Genomic DNA, 16,506 nt, shown 5'->3' on the forward strand with positions numbered 1-16,506 from the left:
GATACCAAACAGGAGAGGACCCAGGACTGAACCCTGTGGTACTCCACTTGTCACTGGTCTGAAGTCGGATTTGGAGTCTGCTACTTTCACAGTATGGGTTCTGTCTGTGAGCCAGTTGGCAACCCATCTTGTGACATAGGGATTTATACCTAGTTTAGTGAGCTTATCTATAATTCTAGAGTGGGGGATGGTGTCGAAAGCCTTGGCGAGATCTAGATAAGCTGTGTGAACCACCTTACCCTCATCTATGGCTTTGGTGACTGCTTCAAAGAAGTCAATCAGGTTTAGGAGACATGATCTGCCTTTTACAAACCCGAACTGGGTAGGGTCCAGAGTTTGGAGATTACCAATGTCTTTGTTTATGAGTTCCATGATGGTATGTTCCATGGCCTTGCAGACCAGGCACATCAGGCTAATGGGGCGGTAGTTCCCAGGGTCTGTTGTGGCTCCCCCTTTGTGGAGTGGGATAACCGTTGCGGTGCGCCATTCAGTGGGTATAAAGCCTGAGGTGAGGCTATGATTAAACATGGTACTTAGGTAGGGTGCCAGTTCATTGTGTAGTTCATGTAGAATGCAGCCTGGGATATTGTCAGATCCCATGGATGCTGTGTTCTTGGCTTTGGAGAGAGTGTTTTTTTACCTGTGCAGCCGTGATTACAGGAACTTTGCATTCTTCCGGTATAGAGATGGGCCCTCTAGGGGGTGAAGGGGGGTACAGTTAGCACTGAACCTATCTGCCAGGATGTTGGCAATATCAGTTGTTTCTGTATATTTATTGCCATTGTGCTGTAACTCAGAGCAGATCTGAGTGTTGCCATTGAGATTCTTGACATAGCTATTTCGTAACTAGCTTTGGAGGACTTTATGAGGGATCTCAGCTTCTTACTGAGGTTGACCAGGGAGTCCCTCCAGTCATGGGATTTTACTCTTTTGCAACAGTTTATTTCTTCTGTTGTAGAGTTTGTTTATGGCAGAGGACCACCAGATTGGCTTCCTTTTTTGGAGGATAGTATCTTGATTCTATTAGGGATAGCATCATCCATTCACTCGTGTAAGTGCTTATAAAGTGCATTTGTGTAGGATTCAGCAGTCGTACCTCTATTGTCCGTCTGCATGGGTGTCATGAAGTTTGCCACTTCTGTCTTAAGAAGTGTGAAGTTGGCTTTGAAGAAGTTCTTTACGGTGGTTTCCCTAATTGGGGGTGGGGGCGGGATGTGGGTGTCTAGGGTGATTAGCTTGGGGTCGGATCTGACCAATGAGGAATTGACCTCTGGTGTGGAACACCGGTTACCCATGTTGGTAATGACCAGGTCTAGGATATTGCTGCCCCTGGTAGGGGTGTAAATAAGAGAATCCAAGGCATTGGAATTTATGAATTCCAGAAAACGTTGAGCAAAAGAGTTGGTACATGAGTAGCTTTCCCAGTTAATGGTGGGGTAGTTGAAATCACCCATTATTAGGGTGTTGGGTTGTACCCTAATACTTTACAGTGTATCAAGAAATGAGGAGTGGGAATCTTGGGTCATGGTGGGGTGTCTGTAGCAAGCTACAATTTGGATTGCGGTCTTGCCTAGAGTTAGTTGCGCTTAGATAATCTCAGATGCATTATACTGTGCAACTAGCCTGGAGGTGTGGATATCCTTAATGAATATGGACACACCTCCGTGCTTCATTCCGGGTTAGGTGGCCGAAAGGTGTGGTATGAATTATAGCTTGGTAATGCAGGGGTTCTCTCTGGAGCTTTGAACCAGATCGCTGTCACTGCACAGATGTCAATGTTCTCCATTTTAAGGAGTGCCTCGAGTGAGTGCATTTTGAGGTTTAGACTTCTAGCATTGAGTAGCATTACCCTCAGATTTTGCTTGCTTGTACCTGTTACGGTGGTGAATTTGTCATTTGAACCTTGCCTAAAAAAGGCACTATAGGGGTGGCAAGAGCCTTAGCCAGTATCCAGAATCCCAAGGGCAACAGGTGCAGGCCATCTCTGGCAAAGCATCGTGGTCTGTCGATCATGTCATCCGAAGCAGACAAATACTGGATCCCCTTAGAATGACACCAGAAGCTTAGCCAATTGTTGAAGTCAATCATTTTGTCCTTGTCCTGTGGTATTATTCTGGGTGATGGCAGGATGCTACTCAGGGCTAGGGTCATACCAGCCTGGGCTACAAGACAGGAGAGCTCCTCCCTGTCTTTTCATGTAGTCCAGGGAGGTACATCTCAGGTCATTCACACCAACATGGACAATGACAGCGTCATATTTGTACTTGTGGAGTGACCTGAGTGCGTGCGTTATGTGGCGGATCCTGGCACCTGACAGGCAGCTGACAGTAACTTTCTCCTTGTTTAGCCTGGTGAGTGGAACATCAGTGTGCTTGACTACAGAGTCACCTATGACTAGAGTGTTGGTTACGTTGTTATTCCTTATGGGCTGTGGTTGAGTGGCACACTGAGTTTGTGGGCTATGTGTCATTTGGGTTGTGTTGGGGGGTAGAGTTTGCTTGCATTTCAGCTTTGGAGGTCCCTGATGCTTGGGCAGGTTTTTATTGAGAGCCTCTGTGAAAGTAGTTGTTTGTTTTGTGTTTCTATGTGTGTGTTTTGGTGGTGTAGGTTTTGAGGGACTATGTGATGAGTGTGGTGTGGTGCAAGTGTTTACTTTCTCCTCTTGACTAAAGCACAAAACCGACAGCAAGGTACTTCATGGTCAGGGCCCAGGCAAGGAATACAGTACGAATGAAAATCTTTGTGAGGTATTTGCTTTCCACAAGTAATGCAGTTAACCTTTACTGACATCGGTAAGGAGCAAGAAAAGGTTTCTCCAGTGGGGTAGTTAGATTTAGTTGAAGACTTCGGTTCTGAAACTCGAAAACGAAAATTTCAGGAGTCGGCCGACCGGCACTTGTGAACTGCTTCTGCTTCGGGCACCGCACGGCAAGAAAGACTGATGTAATGGCATCGGCTGCATGTTTTATACCCCTGACGACCTGACATCATGGAAGAAGGGACAGCAACCGATGCAGGACCCAAGACTTTGTTAATCATGCCAACTGAGGGCTACTGCAAGCAGATAACCCAAATGTGATCACTGCAACAGTGAAACACGAAGAACATCAATGACATTACTGTACCTAGTTGCCATACCTTTGCTTATAAGCTCCGCAACATAGAATAATTTCCTTACCACCACAGACACATGATGGTCAAATGCCAAATGTGTGTCTCTGTGTTCAATGATCTCTGACCACTTGGTCTACTGTTAGGGGTCTGTTGCCACTGTGGTAGTTTTCAGGGGTAGCCATCATCCCAAAGGGTACTATTATGGATTTCATGGCATTGAGCTTTAGACTATGGGTCTGGCAACAGTTACTGGTCAGTGTTAGGTCTTCTTGTGGGGGGGGGGGTGTTTGTGGCACTGGGGGATTCTATGACTGCACTCAGCTTGCAATCATCTGCAAACTTGATAAGCTTGAAGCACTTGATGTTGGCCTTGCCCTCAATGAAACAGATGCCGAAAATAAGCAGCCTCAGAACAGAGCCCTGAGGGACGCTAGTGACTGGCTTCTTTGTGGGGGTAGAGTCCACTATCCTAATGTCTTGGGTTCTATTTATGAGCCAACTTTTATCCAGCAGGTGACATAGGGGTTAATACCTAATTTTTTGAGTTTATCAACAACACCTGAGTGGAGTACTGTGTCAAAAGCTTTGGTCAGGTCAAGACAGACACTATGCACTGTTTTTCCCTTGACTACTGCTTTGGTGACCTTCTCTAAGTAGTCCTCCAGACTGTGAAGGCATAACCTGCCCTTGATGAAACCAAACTGGGCTGAATCTAGTTGCTGAAAGTTTCCTATATCATTGTTTATTATTTCCATTATAATTCTTTTCATGGCATTGCATGAGACTAGTCACACTTATGGGGGTCTGTAATTACCTGGGTCTGTAGATGGCCTGCCCTTGTGCAGAGGGATGATGGTTGCAGTTCTCCATTTACCTGGTATAAAGTCTGTTTGGTGGCTATGGTTTCTAGTGGTCTTGACCGATCGTGTCGCATGCTATCAGGGCCTACTGATGTAGTGTTCTTAGCCTTGGAGAGTTTATTGACGACCTGTTCCCTAGTAATAGTTGGGGGAGTTATGGTTGAGGATATTTTCTGAGGGGAGTCTTTGGGGAGAGAGGGATGAAATTAGTGTTACATTTGTCAGCCATTAGATTTGCTACATTTTCTGTATAGATGGCTCTATTTACATAGCCTGCCTATTAAAGTTAAAAACACTATCTAGTTAATAGAAATAATAAGCGGTGCTTTTGAATGTTGATGTATTTTTAAAACAGTTTCTCTGAAAAAGTAGCATAATAGTTATAGTTTGTTGTATGATGACTTTAAAATATTTGGAACATCTTTTAAAATTCAATGATGGATACCTTTGTAAATTTATGAACATGTCATGGTTCTTTAAAAGTTTAGGTTCAAGAAGAGGATTTGTTAATCGTGACTTTAAGAGGGATATTTATATGCTGATTTTTAAATGGTTCATAATCTCATTAAGTCTTCTTACATTGTAAGATGAAAGCGCTTATAATTAAAAGTTTTGGCAGTAGTACCAGTGGTGATCTTGGTGTTCTTTGCTTGTTTTACACATTTGTTTTTGGTTCGGTCTTTCTTTCTTACTGATGCAGGGAGTCTGCCAGGGTGCCTTGTTTTCTGAGTTTGTCATGTGCTTTTTCCAGGTGGGTATAGCTGTCTCAATGCAGATATTAACATTATTGTACAGGGTTTCCATGAACAATTCCCCGCAGGTAGCTGTGTTTTCAGGGTTCAGGGGGGCTTTAATTGTTGTCATTTTGTCACTTAATAACAGGAAGTTTGCCATAGCATAATTCCTAAAAGTACCAAGGTTTGCTGGGTTCCCAGATTTTATCTTTACTTCAAAGACGACAGCTTTATGGTTGGACCTGACCAGTGAAAATGGTATACTTGGAGGAGGGTGCAGTGTTATCCCATGTTTTTAAGTACCAGTTCCAGGAAGGTTCTGCCCTTACTGGGCATGTGAACTACCAGGTCCATGGTGTCTGTGCTAACAAAATGCAGGAATCTCTGGGCCTGCATGCTTGTGGCTGTGTGCGATTCACAGTTTACAGTAAAGTAGTTAAAGTCACCCAAGAATATGGTGTTGGGTTATGTTGAATGGGAAGTGTCTCCAGTACACTTAAGCAAGAACTATGACTTTATGGGTCACAGAGGGGGACCTATAGCTTGCAAGGATAAGGTATTGGACTTTGCCTATGGTAATTTGGACGTGGAGGAGCTTAAGCATATCATACTGTTAGATGAATCATTAAATGTGTTTGCTGTTGGTAAAAACTGAGACACTTCCACCTTTTGTTCCTTCCTGAACAGTAACTGCTCTAAATGTGCAGAAGGTATTATATCCTTGAACTACTGGTGTGTTCTATGCAGCTCTAAACCATGTCTCAGTTACTTCACAGATGTCTACATTCCCCAAGGTGAGGAGAGCTTGAGGGGAGGGGTGTGGAGTTTTGCATTTAGACTCCTGACGTTGAGCATTAACACCTTCAGATTTTCTTGGCTTGGATTTATTTATTTATTTATTTATTTACATTTTTTGACTGGGAGTGTCCGACGGAGCCAAAGCCCTTTTTCAGCAGAGGCCCGGGGAGAAAAGCTCCAGGCATGTAATACAGGACAATTTAACAATAGTAATTAGACACTCAATATTAGAGAAAGAGAGTAACAGGTTATCAGGTTGGAAATGCCTAAAAAAGGCACTACAGGGGTGGACAAGATTTTAGCCAATATTTGAAAGCCCACAGGGCATAGGTGCAGCCTATCCATGGTAAAGTAAAGTGGTCTGAAAACCATATACTCTCAGGATGACAAATGTTATATCACCTTTAAATTATGCCAAATCTAAGCCAGTTACTAAAGTTAATTATATTCTGATCATATTGTAGCATCATCCTTGGAGGAGGTAGAATGCTTCTGAATGCTGCTCACTGTCAGGCTTACCACCCTGGGACACACAGTTCAAGAGTGCCATCATGTTTCTCTTCATATAGTCCAGGGATGTCTCAAGTCATTTACAACCATGTAGACTATGACTGAGGAATACTGGCACCTGTGTATCAATAACCTGAGTCTGTGCATGACCTGGCAGATTCTGGTCCTTGATAGGCAACTGACTGGGACTCTCTTCTTACTCAGCCTGGTGAATGGGACATGTATGTGTCTCACAATGGTCTCTCCTATGACCAAACTATTGGTTTGCGTGATGGCATGCTTAGAAGCTGAGACACGGTGAGATGTGGCTTAATGTGTTGTGGTGGGTGTTGTGTTTTGGTAGAGTACTTTTAAGGTTGTAGAGGATACTCATTGTGAGTGCAATGTCTGAGAGGTTTTTGTGGTTTAGAAAGATTAAATTTAAGAGTCTCAGGATACGTGGGTCTATGATGTCTGGTCCTTACTATGTGTGGTAGCTGTAGATGATACAAAACAAGTTACTGGTTATGAATCAGCTTGTGCAACAGGCATAAACCAGACAAATAGGGTGAGCCAATACATTCTCATCTATACAATATTACATTTGTGAATGATTAGATTTTTACCAGGAGACAGAGAACTGGGAAACAATTGTTTTTAATACTGCTTGTACTTGTTCACTGACAAAGATTATTTTCCTCTGTTATTTTTTTGTTGTGTTATAACATTACAAATATTCTGCAAGGGTTGCACTTGCTGTAAACTTCTGAAACTGGGTGATACATCAAAAGCCAATGGCTGCGTATTCCCACTAGAGGCAATAACTGAGTGGTAGATTCCTCAGAGCTCCTGTCCTTCGAGGATGGCTGTTTTTATCCTCCTCACCAGTGTCAACCCCCAGAGGTCCAGCACACCCTTGGAGCAATCTTAAATAAACACATTTCTGTACGACACTAGTGTTATAAGGTCAGCTAGTCATAAATTTGAATACTTACAGTACAGATCCCTGGGGCATCCACAGGGTTGAGAAGCATTGGAGAAATCCTCTCTGCAGAGAAATGAATTTACCCCCCCCCCCCAACTTGTTATCCAATATAAAGGCAGCTAAATGAACCACTACCACATACAGAGTAGGCAAGGTTCCTGTTCGACGGTGTCAGTGAGTTAGCTGTAGCTGTCAGAATCTTGTTGCATACAAGTGCAGACTGCATTTTCTTTCTAACTTTTATTCAAATGTCTTTTTTCTCCTACACTGTTTTGCAGAGAAAGAAAGAAAGACGCATATTTTGGGGATGGGACACCATCCTGCCCTAAAGTATCCAGATAAAATCCTAATGAACACGTTTTTATAATCTCAGAAAGGTTCAGCTGTTCAGCTTAGTTCCACCTTTGTAACAGAGTTTTCCAGCTGTCCTTTTGTGAAACACGAACATTATTGCACTGCATACTTTTTTGCAGTTTGTTTACAAGAGTTACAACAAACTGTATGCTTAGCAAGGAATGGCTGGCATATAATACATGAGCCAGTGTTTCTGGTTAGTTCCCCTGTGGGAATACACTTGACAGCACTCTAAGAACACTAAAAAAAGGAGGCTGTTGTACTTTAGCACATTCAGTCAGCTGTGTAACTATCAGGGCAGACTCAAGAAATATGCCTGAAAAACAGAATAAAGGCTGAGGAAAAAAGGGGAAAAAAACCAGAAAGTTCACCATGTAATGTGTTTATACAAGGAAGTGCAATAAAGGAAAAAAATAATTAATTCACACCTCCGTATAAGCAACATTAAGAAGTTTTACTTTACAGCTCACCTAAAGGTTTTGTTTACTGTGTAACCAGCCACGTTGATGAGAGCAGTCTGGCTCCTCCTGCTGAAGGATTCCAGAACTTAGGCTCCCCAAATACATTAACATATTAATTTTGAAGATAATCAAAAGTGCTCAAAATGCTAGCAACCAATGACACTGCAGTACTTCAGACACTCATGCAATAAAATGTCTCCAGGAACTCGGCAAGAAGGCAGTGTTTCATTGTTGGGAGTCAGAATGAGTGTCAGTACAACTCTTTTGAAAAAAAAAAACATACAATAAGACGGCCTTAAAAAATAACTTCCTCACTTTTTTTTTTTTTTTTTTTTTTTTTTTTACAGATATGTAACCCTGACAGTATTTTCTGACTGTGGGTTTAATCTAGCCCATAAACCAAAGGAATTCTCTTTAGCACACTCTCTTCATGTCTTCAGTGAAAAGGAAACTAGCATGTTTTAAGTTCTGGCATTTTTTAAAACTCCACCTCCACTCTGTGACACACTTTGGCCAGAAACACTGAGACCACCCTTTCGACATATGATTGCGTCAAGCCTTACTGAACTGGAGGTGCCTGGATACAAGCTGCAATGCTGTCCTTATATGACCTAGTCTGTGCACTTCAAGATAGAAGTCTATCTAGTTTGGTCACCACTCAGGATTTATCGTGCTCAGTTGTCAGGCTACAAATGCAGTGCGAAAGTAGTGTACAATAACTCTTGAAATGAGGAGAGGACCATGCTTATGTTCTTAAGATATTTTTACAAGAAAAATAAGACAGGAAACATTATGGTCTTTATTATCCTTTTCCTTTAATACCTTCATGAAAATAATATGCTTTGTAAACATTATCAAAAATTATTACTAGCGCAGCTGGCAATACTACTCTGCTATACTCCCTGTAAAAAACAGCTGAGATTTTCATCATAAAACCAAAGATTATTTTTCTTATATCACAATGAAGGTTCTCTGACATGGACAAAACACAGAAGAAAAGCAGCTCTAAAGGAATACTGAACTGCAAGAGACTGTTCTTTCACAGCCTGTGACACTTTTAAAGCTGGATCGAGCACATAAATACAAAGTGAGAATACTGCATACATTAGCAGCAGCCCATCTATTGCAAAGCGTTTTGCACTTCTAAACCTACACTTTGTTTCTAGAGAACAAAATTAGTCTAAAATCCTCTACTCCGGTCATTTTAAGTTCATAGGTACTTCCTAGGCTGTTGGTCTTTGAGAATCTTAAGAAACCTAGTCCTACATTCCCATGGCAGTCTTTAGCCCTTATATTTTGTGTATGAATAACCCTGAAGTGACACTTACTTACTGCCCTTGTCAATGAGGGCATGGGTAATACCCTGGGAGTGAGTTTGTGGTTTCCCATACATTCATACCAAATTACATTGGTAACAGAAAATACATCCCTGGGATCACTTCATTGGCTCTGCTTGACAGAAGATCAGTTAATTAATCAATGGGGCAGTGAAAGCCGACACACTCTGGCTAGGCTTATAAATGCCCTTGGGCAGATAGCCTAGTACCTACCTATGAACCTATAAGAGAGTAACAGAAGTTCTTCTCTTTATCTGGAGTGAAAGTTCCTCAGAAGAGATACTCTTTGTAGTACATACCCTTCCCTCCAACATGCTCTATTTACATTGCAAAAGAGATGGAGATCCCTTGAGAGGGTGTTCATGCTACCAGTGGACTTGTAAATATGTAAGAGGTCAAGTTAGACAGGATACAGCCTGTTGAAGCTCTATGCACAAAGCAGAGTTCACCTTTTACAGGCTTGTAGGATACCAAGAACAGGGACACAGCTTTGAGAATGCCCGCATAGTTTATGTGATTTAGACCTCCGTGTTTTTTTTTTTAGCAAGGAAACACTGTGGTCTCTTCATTGTGACAAGTGGTATATAATGAATGTAGCATTATAGTTAATGACTGGCCTGATAAGAGCAGGGTACAGTGGAATGATTATATCACTGGACCAGGACTCCATATCTTTAGATATAAGCTGTGCAATGAAAAAGGACTTCCTTACACTAGTCATCACATGCTGATCAAAGGACAGTTCTTTTAACACAGGCTCCCAAATGCCTGACAATGGGATCATTTTCAGGGGAGTGTTGTCAATGTGATAGTTACAAGGGAAGTTACACTTGCCTAATGGTACAACTATACATTTCTTTGCATTTAGACTTGGTCCACAGTTTTAAAACCAGTTATTTGTTTGAGAAAGGCCCTCTTGATGGAATTTAGTGATCTTTGGGGGAGTTTGTGACGGCCCCAAGTTTATAACTGTCTGAAAAACTGGGCACTCATAAACCCTTAACATTTGTTTTGACCTCTGAAAAGTAAAAAAAAAAAAGTGAAAGATGAATAGCTCTGAACTCTGGGGTATATTGCTTGTGATAGGTCTTTTGGAGGAGATAGAGTCAGCCACCCTAATTTCCTGGGTGTTTACTTATTTATGAGACAAATCTGCAATCCAATGAGTTTCACAGGGATTTGTATTTAGCTGGGGTAGTTTATCTACTATGCCCAAGGGGTGGATAGTGTTGACTGTCTTTGTGAGGTCTACACAGGTAATGTGTACTGATGTGCCCTCATCCATTGTGTCAGCAACCTTTTCAAAGAAGTCAACCAAGTTTAATAGGCATGATCAGCCTTGACAAATTTGAATGGACTTGGATCGAGAGTTTGTAGAATACCTATGTCCTTCTTTATTAATTGCATAACAATGTTTTCCATAACCTTACAGATTAAGCTGGTAAAGCTTATAGGTCTATAATTACCTAGGTCCACTGATGCCCAACTTTTGTGCATGGGGATGACTGTTACTGTGTTCCATTCATCTGGCAAGAAATCTATTTGGAGACAAACATTGAATAACCTCTGTAGGGGTTCTGGCAAGTCATGTTTCAGGATGACCAGAAGGCAGCTTGGTATGTTATCTTGTCCAACTGAAGTAGTGCTCTTGGCCTTGGATAGCACCTTTTGTTCTTTAGAGATTTGAGGGGCTAGTGCAGATGCAGGTACTGTATGTTATCTGAGAATAAAGTGGGGGGATACCTTTTTAACTGAATTTGTCTGCTGTTAGACTGGCTTTGTCCTCTGGGTCCAAGTACATGATATCCTTTACTATTAGCTCTGCACAGTACTGGGCATTGTTTCTGAGATTTCTAACACAGTCCAAGAAGGCTTTGTTGTTTTCCTTCACCTGGGTGGCTAAGTTTACCTCATACCTGGATTTGTTTGATTTGATCAAGGTCAAAAAGTCCTTGTTAAGTTTAGCAACAGCATTATTGGCATCTTGAGATTTAAATTTATTTTTGTGTGTAATGAGTTGTTTCCCTTGGCCAGCCACCTGGCAGTTTGAACAATAGCTCTAGATGACTGTCACTGCTGAAGTGACACCCTGACCCAGAAAAGGAGTTGAGAATGGATAGAGTTTGCCTATGCTATGGTTCCATCACAGGGGGTTTATTTTTAAATGTAACACTGTATTTACCTGTGAGGGGGACATATGAATCTATGTAGCTATTTACAAATGCCCAGAACGTGGCGGTAAAGGATTCTGCATAACCAGTGGGGTCATGAAGATGGAAGGGACTTTTGAATTTAACCAGATCATCACTCAATTTTAGTAGATTAGCCTTGGCATGATCTCTGAATACTGAAATATTAGAGGATGTTTGTGGCTTTAGCCTTAAGGTGACTGAGACAGATTTATGACTTGATTTGTCTAGGGAAGAAGTCATAATTGATGCTGAGCAAAACTGCCCCACATTGACATGGACAAAGTCCAGGATTTTATTGCTGCTGGTTGGGGTTCTGATTAAATGGCCCAGATTGTTTGTATTGATAAAGTCCAGAAATTTCTGGGTATACATCTTTGAGAATGTACAAGTCACCCAGTTAATTAATCGAGGGGTAGTTAAAGCCTCGTAGGAGAATGGTGTTAGGCTTAATGCATAGGGAGTTCATACTGTCTAGGTATGGGCTTTGAGGAACATAGAGGGGGTTCTACAGTTAGTTGCAATATGAAAAGGGGTTCTGTATCGCTTCTTGGCCTTTTGGCTAAGATCAAGTGTAGTGTTCATTTGGATGTGGAGTTCCAGTCTGTCTTCATGTCCAACGAGTCTGGAAGTGAAAATGGAGACACCTCCTCTTTTAGTATTTTCGACTAATGCAGTGGGCCACAACATGTGATAGACACTGAAACCTTGCACTGATGAAGTGCTCTCATTGGTCTTTATCCAGGTCTCTGCGATGAAGCACACACCAATGTTTTCCAGGGGTAAGGAGTGCTTGTAGGAAGTGGAGCTTTTTTGTTAGGGCTCCTAGTGTTGAGCAACAGTAAATTTATGTAACATTTATTTTGTTTTGTTATGTTGGAAGCTTTAGAAGACTGATATCACCTTTAAAAAGACACTATGGGTTTGTACAAGGATTTAGCTTTGAGAGGACAGGTGCAATCATACGTCTCAACTGTACAAATTTTCGCAGAATGCCCACATTTTTTCCTCATATTTTGGTTCGTTTTTCATAAAACTGTAGTTTTCTGGGAAATTAGTAGCAAATCATTAAAGACTGAAGTTAGAAAATAATGCAGACAGTTGAGTTGCAGATTCATACCCTCCAGAAAAATCATGCTAACGCAAAACCTGTTATTCTATTGACTTTCTAAGTTTGTAAGAGCAATATTTCAAAACTGTCCCTATTTTTTGGGCCTTTGTCCCACTTTTATTTATTGCTTTGTCCAGACTTCTTGGTCTAAGAGGTTGAGAGGTATAGGTGCAAGCCATCCCTGGGAAATCCGTTATCATTAGCTCCCATCACCTCCCTAGCTAGAATACACTGTACCCTCTAGAATGACACCAGAAGTTAAGCAATTTGCTGAGGTCAACAACATTTTGTTTATATTGTACAGTAGTGGATCCACAAATTTACAAAGGGGGGTGCACAGTACAGACAGTAAGCCAAGAGGAGCTGCTCTGAGAAAAAGCATGAAAACAAACCAAAGAGTAGGGGTATGCCACCTTAAAATTATGATCACAATGATGTATTTCAGTTTGCTGCTCAAAGTCACAGATATTGCCCATGAAGAGCCAGATCAAATTCTTCTACAATGACCGTGTACTGACCTATGTTTTCACAGCATGACTTATTGCCCCTACCCCCAAAAGACAGCTGCCTTATCTGTATACATCTAAGGTGTGATTGTGAGAAAAGCAAGCAATTTACTTACCACAGTAATGTATTTTAACTGGCTGACCACAGACACATACTGCCCCTTGATAAACCACATAAAAAAGACAACCACCTCCTCTGTGCATCTCTGAGGTCCAGATTTAAGGAAAATGAAAGGACTAATGCCAAGGCATTTGACCACATACCACATGCAAATATAGTAAACAAGCTAAGTGAGCGCAGAATTGAGCTATGCATGGTTAGATGGATAGCAAACTGGCAGAGGGACAGAACTTGTACAGTAAGAGTAGGGTGCACATTCTCAGAGAGCACAAAGGTGAAGAGTGGATACCCTTGAGGACCTGTGTTGGGACTTCTGCTATTTGCCAACTCCTTCGCAAATCTCTGTCTATCAAACGATGAAACGATGATCTTTGGTTAATGGAATTTGCAGATAATTGTAAGCTGAATGATTGCCAAGTCTTCTGACATACAGGTACTCTAAAAGGAGATTATACTATTAAAATGGACAAACTTGACACAAAAACTGCAACATTGTTGAATTCAGTAAGCAACCCCCTACCTCTAGCTTAACGTATAGATAACACACCACTTCAAAATGAGAAATTAGTGAGAGATCTAAGTATTTGGGTGATTGCTCTCTTATGTTCAGCCACCATGTTGAATGGTGGTGAGGAAATCCTTCTACTTTGAAAAGTTCATAATAAAAGGTATCTCCTCCAGGTCAAAAGAAGTCCTCCCCTGCTTGTATTCTGCACTAATTCAATCCATGAATACAGTACAATGCCCCCCACTGAGATGGACATTAAGCATATCAAGTAGTTGTAAAGACCCCAAATGCTCTTAACTAAAAAGACTAAGGGCTAAAAGACCTTAGCTATTTTGAGAGACTGGAGGATATCTCTCTATATTCAATATCTTATAGACTCCTTTTGGGGTGATTATGCCTTACTCACACAGCAATAAGGGATCCACTTGTCCAATAACTCACTCTTGTACCTTTAAAAATCAAACAGTTACAATAATAGTAGTTCCAAATATCTAAAGTAGTTTTAACAAATAAATAGGGCAAAAGAGAGGGATACATTTGTCACCCAAAGGAAATTAAAGGTCATGCTGCTAAATGAGTCTAAACATGAAACTGTACTCACTGCAAGCATTTTTAACCCTGGAAAATGCTGACATCTGCGCAGTCACAGAAACCTGGTTCAAAGCTGCAAAGAGCACCCCAGCCTTACCTGGTTACATGTCCCTGTCATACATTCAGACCCCCAACTGTGGGCAGTAAAGTCAAAGGAGTTGGAGTTTCAATACATATTAAAGACATACACACCTCCAGGCTGATCAAACAGTATGATACACAGGAGGCATTACAACTGCAGTTAATCACTGACAAGACCCCTACACAAATCATAACTAGCTACTGGCCCCTAAATCTGACTCAAGATGCCCAATTCGCTTATCTTGACCTCTTTGAATCTATCAAGATTCAACCCTTTACGCTGATCCTGGGTGACTTTAACTACCCAAACATAGACTGGAAGAACTACTCATGCCAGAACACAAATGCCCAGAGATTCCTCAATTTTGTCAAAGCAAATGCCTTGGAATAGCTAGTTGATACCCCCACGACAGGTGATAATATTTTGGACTTGGTATTAATCAACATGAGTAACCAGTGCAGCATCCCTGCAGTATCATACTCCCTGGTAAGATCAGACCAAAAAGCAGTCACTTTCGAAGTCACCATCTCCCCCCACCCCCCTCTAGCTGGGGTCAAACAAAAAAAAAATTATCCAAAGCTGATTACACCTTCTTGAGGGATGGTAAAAAAAACAGCTTCACAGCCCCCTCCCCCTCTCTAGGAACTGGCACCAGTATCCAAAACTACACCAAAGCACTATACGAGCATTTATAGAGATGCATGGAATAAGGAATACCCAACAGGACTAAATCATCCTCTGCAAGGAAAGTACAGTTTTGTACCTACCATAAATGTAGATGTCCGATAGGAATGCATCTGCAGTCCTTACAAATGGGTTGTCCTGTCGTCAGGCAGCTCTTTGGTCGGCCGGATTCCAAAGTCTGGGTCTGGCCTCGGCTGGTATCGCACTTCACCCGACATCATAGCTGCAGTTATTCGGGTATAAAGGCATCAGCCGACGCCATTTCTTGCCCCAGATGCCAGGTGATCTCTAGGAAGGCTAAATTTGGATAAATGCAAATGATTCCAAATAGTAGAGAGCAAACAAAAAATAGGCATGTATGTACATATATACAAATACACCATAATAGATTCCCCCAGCTAGCTACAAGATGGGCAAATACCCTAGGAGTACCACAGAGGGGAAGGAGGGTGGGTAATCCTGACTGCAGATGCATTCCTATCGGACATCTACATTTATGGTAGGTACAAAACTGTACTATGTCCTTCAAGGATGCATCTGCAGTCCTTACAAATGGGTAGAATACCATAGCAAAACTGGGGGAGGAGGAGAAATAAAATTATGGTGTAGTTAAGATCCCTTGCAAAACAGCAGTGGCAAAACCTGCTCGGGATCAGGAGTATAAAGGTAAATTATAATGCTTGGCAAATGTATGCACGGAGCTCCAAGTAGCAGCCTCTAAAATGTCTTTGGTAGCCACTCCTCGTAGAAAAGCTGTGGTAGTGGCTGTAGCCCTTGTAGAGTGAGGCCTGATGTTTTCTGGAGTTTTCTTTCCATGGTAGGAGTAACAAAATCTAATGCAATTTCCTATCCACTTAGAGATTGTCTGTTTTGAAATTGCTTTTCCTTCCATTCCTGTTGCATATGCTACCAGTAGCTGGTCAGTTTTCCTATTGCCCTTGGTCCTGTCCAGGTAGTAGCGTAATTGTCTATGCACATCCAAGGTATGCAACAGCCTTTCTCCCCTGTTCTGAGGGTTGGGGAAGAATGTAGGTAGGTGGATAGCCTGATTCAAAGATACTCAGGAGACCACCTTAGGCATAAAAGTAGGATTAGTTCTCATGGATACTCTATCTTGGTGGAAGATCATGAAGGGCTGTACTGCCATTAGTGCCTGTAGCTCAGATACCCTTCTTGCTGAAGTGATTGCCAACAGGAAAGCAGTTTTCCATGATAAGTATTGTAATTCTGCTGTTGCTGCTGGTTCAAAAGGAGGAAGTGTCAATTTTTCTAGCACAAAGTTCAAGTCCCATGCTGGCAATGGTGGCTTCCTAGGCGGTTTTACATTTTTAATTCCTCTCAGAAACTGCCTGAGCAGAGGATGTGAGAAGACTGGAGGATCCAAGTCGTATTCTGCTGAAATAGCTGATGCATGAATCTTGATGGAAGAATAGGACAGGCCTTTGTGGAAGAGCTCTGCCAAGTATTCCAGGATGTTGGCTATGTTTACCAGTGACACATGTTCTCCTTTTGCAGTACTCCAAATGAAATATCTTTTCCATTTTGCTGAATAATTTTTTCTTGTTGAGGGTCTGCGAGCCTC

General features: G+C 41.7%; 1 protein-coding gene and 1 pseudogene across 1 annotated transcript in view; one reads left to right on the forward strand and one right to left on the reverse strand.

Annotated features, from left to right (window-relative positions):
- Positions 1-16,506, reverse strand: part of PLAG1 (PLAG1 zinc finger) — a 384,433-nt gene that overhangs the window by 188,795 nt on the left and 179,132 nt on the right. The gene's annotated exons all lie outside the window — the stretch shown is intronic.
- LOC122797448 lies at positions 11,864-12,074 on the forward strand (annotated as a pseudogene).

The sequence above is a fragment of the Protopterus annectens genome, chromosome 3.part0 (assembly GCF_019279795.1).
Source record: "Protopterus annectens isolate FY-2018-M chromosome 3.part0, PAN1.0, whole genome shotgun sequence".
NCBI classification, from domain to species: domain Eukaryota; kingdom Metazoa; phylum Chordata; order Ceratodontiformes; family Protopteridae; genus Protopterus; species Protopterus annectens.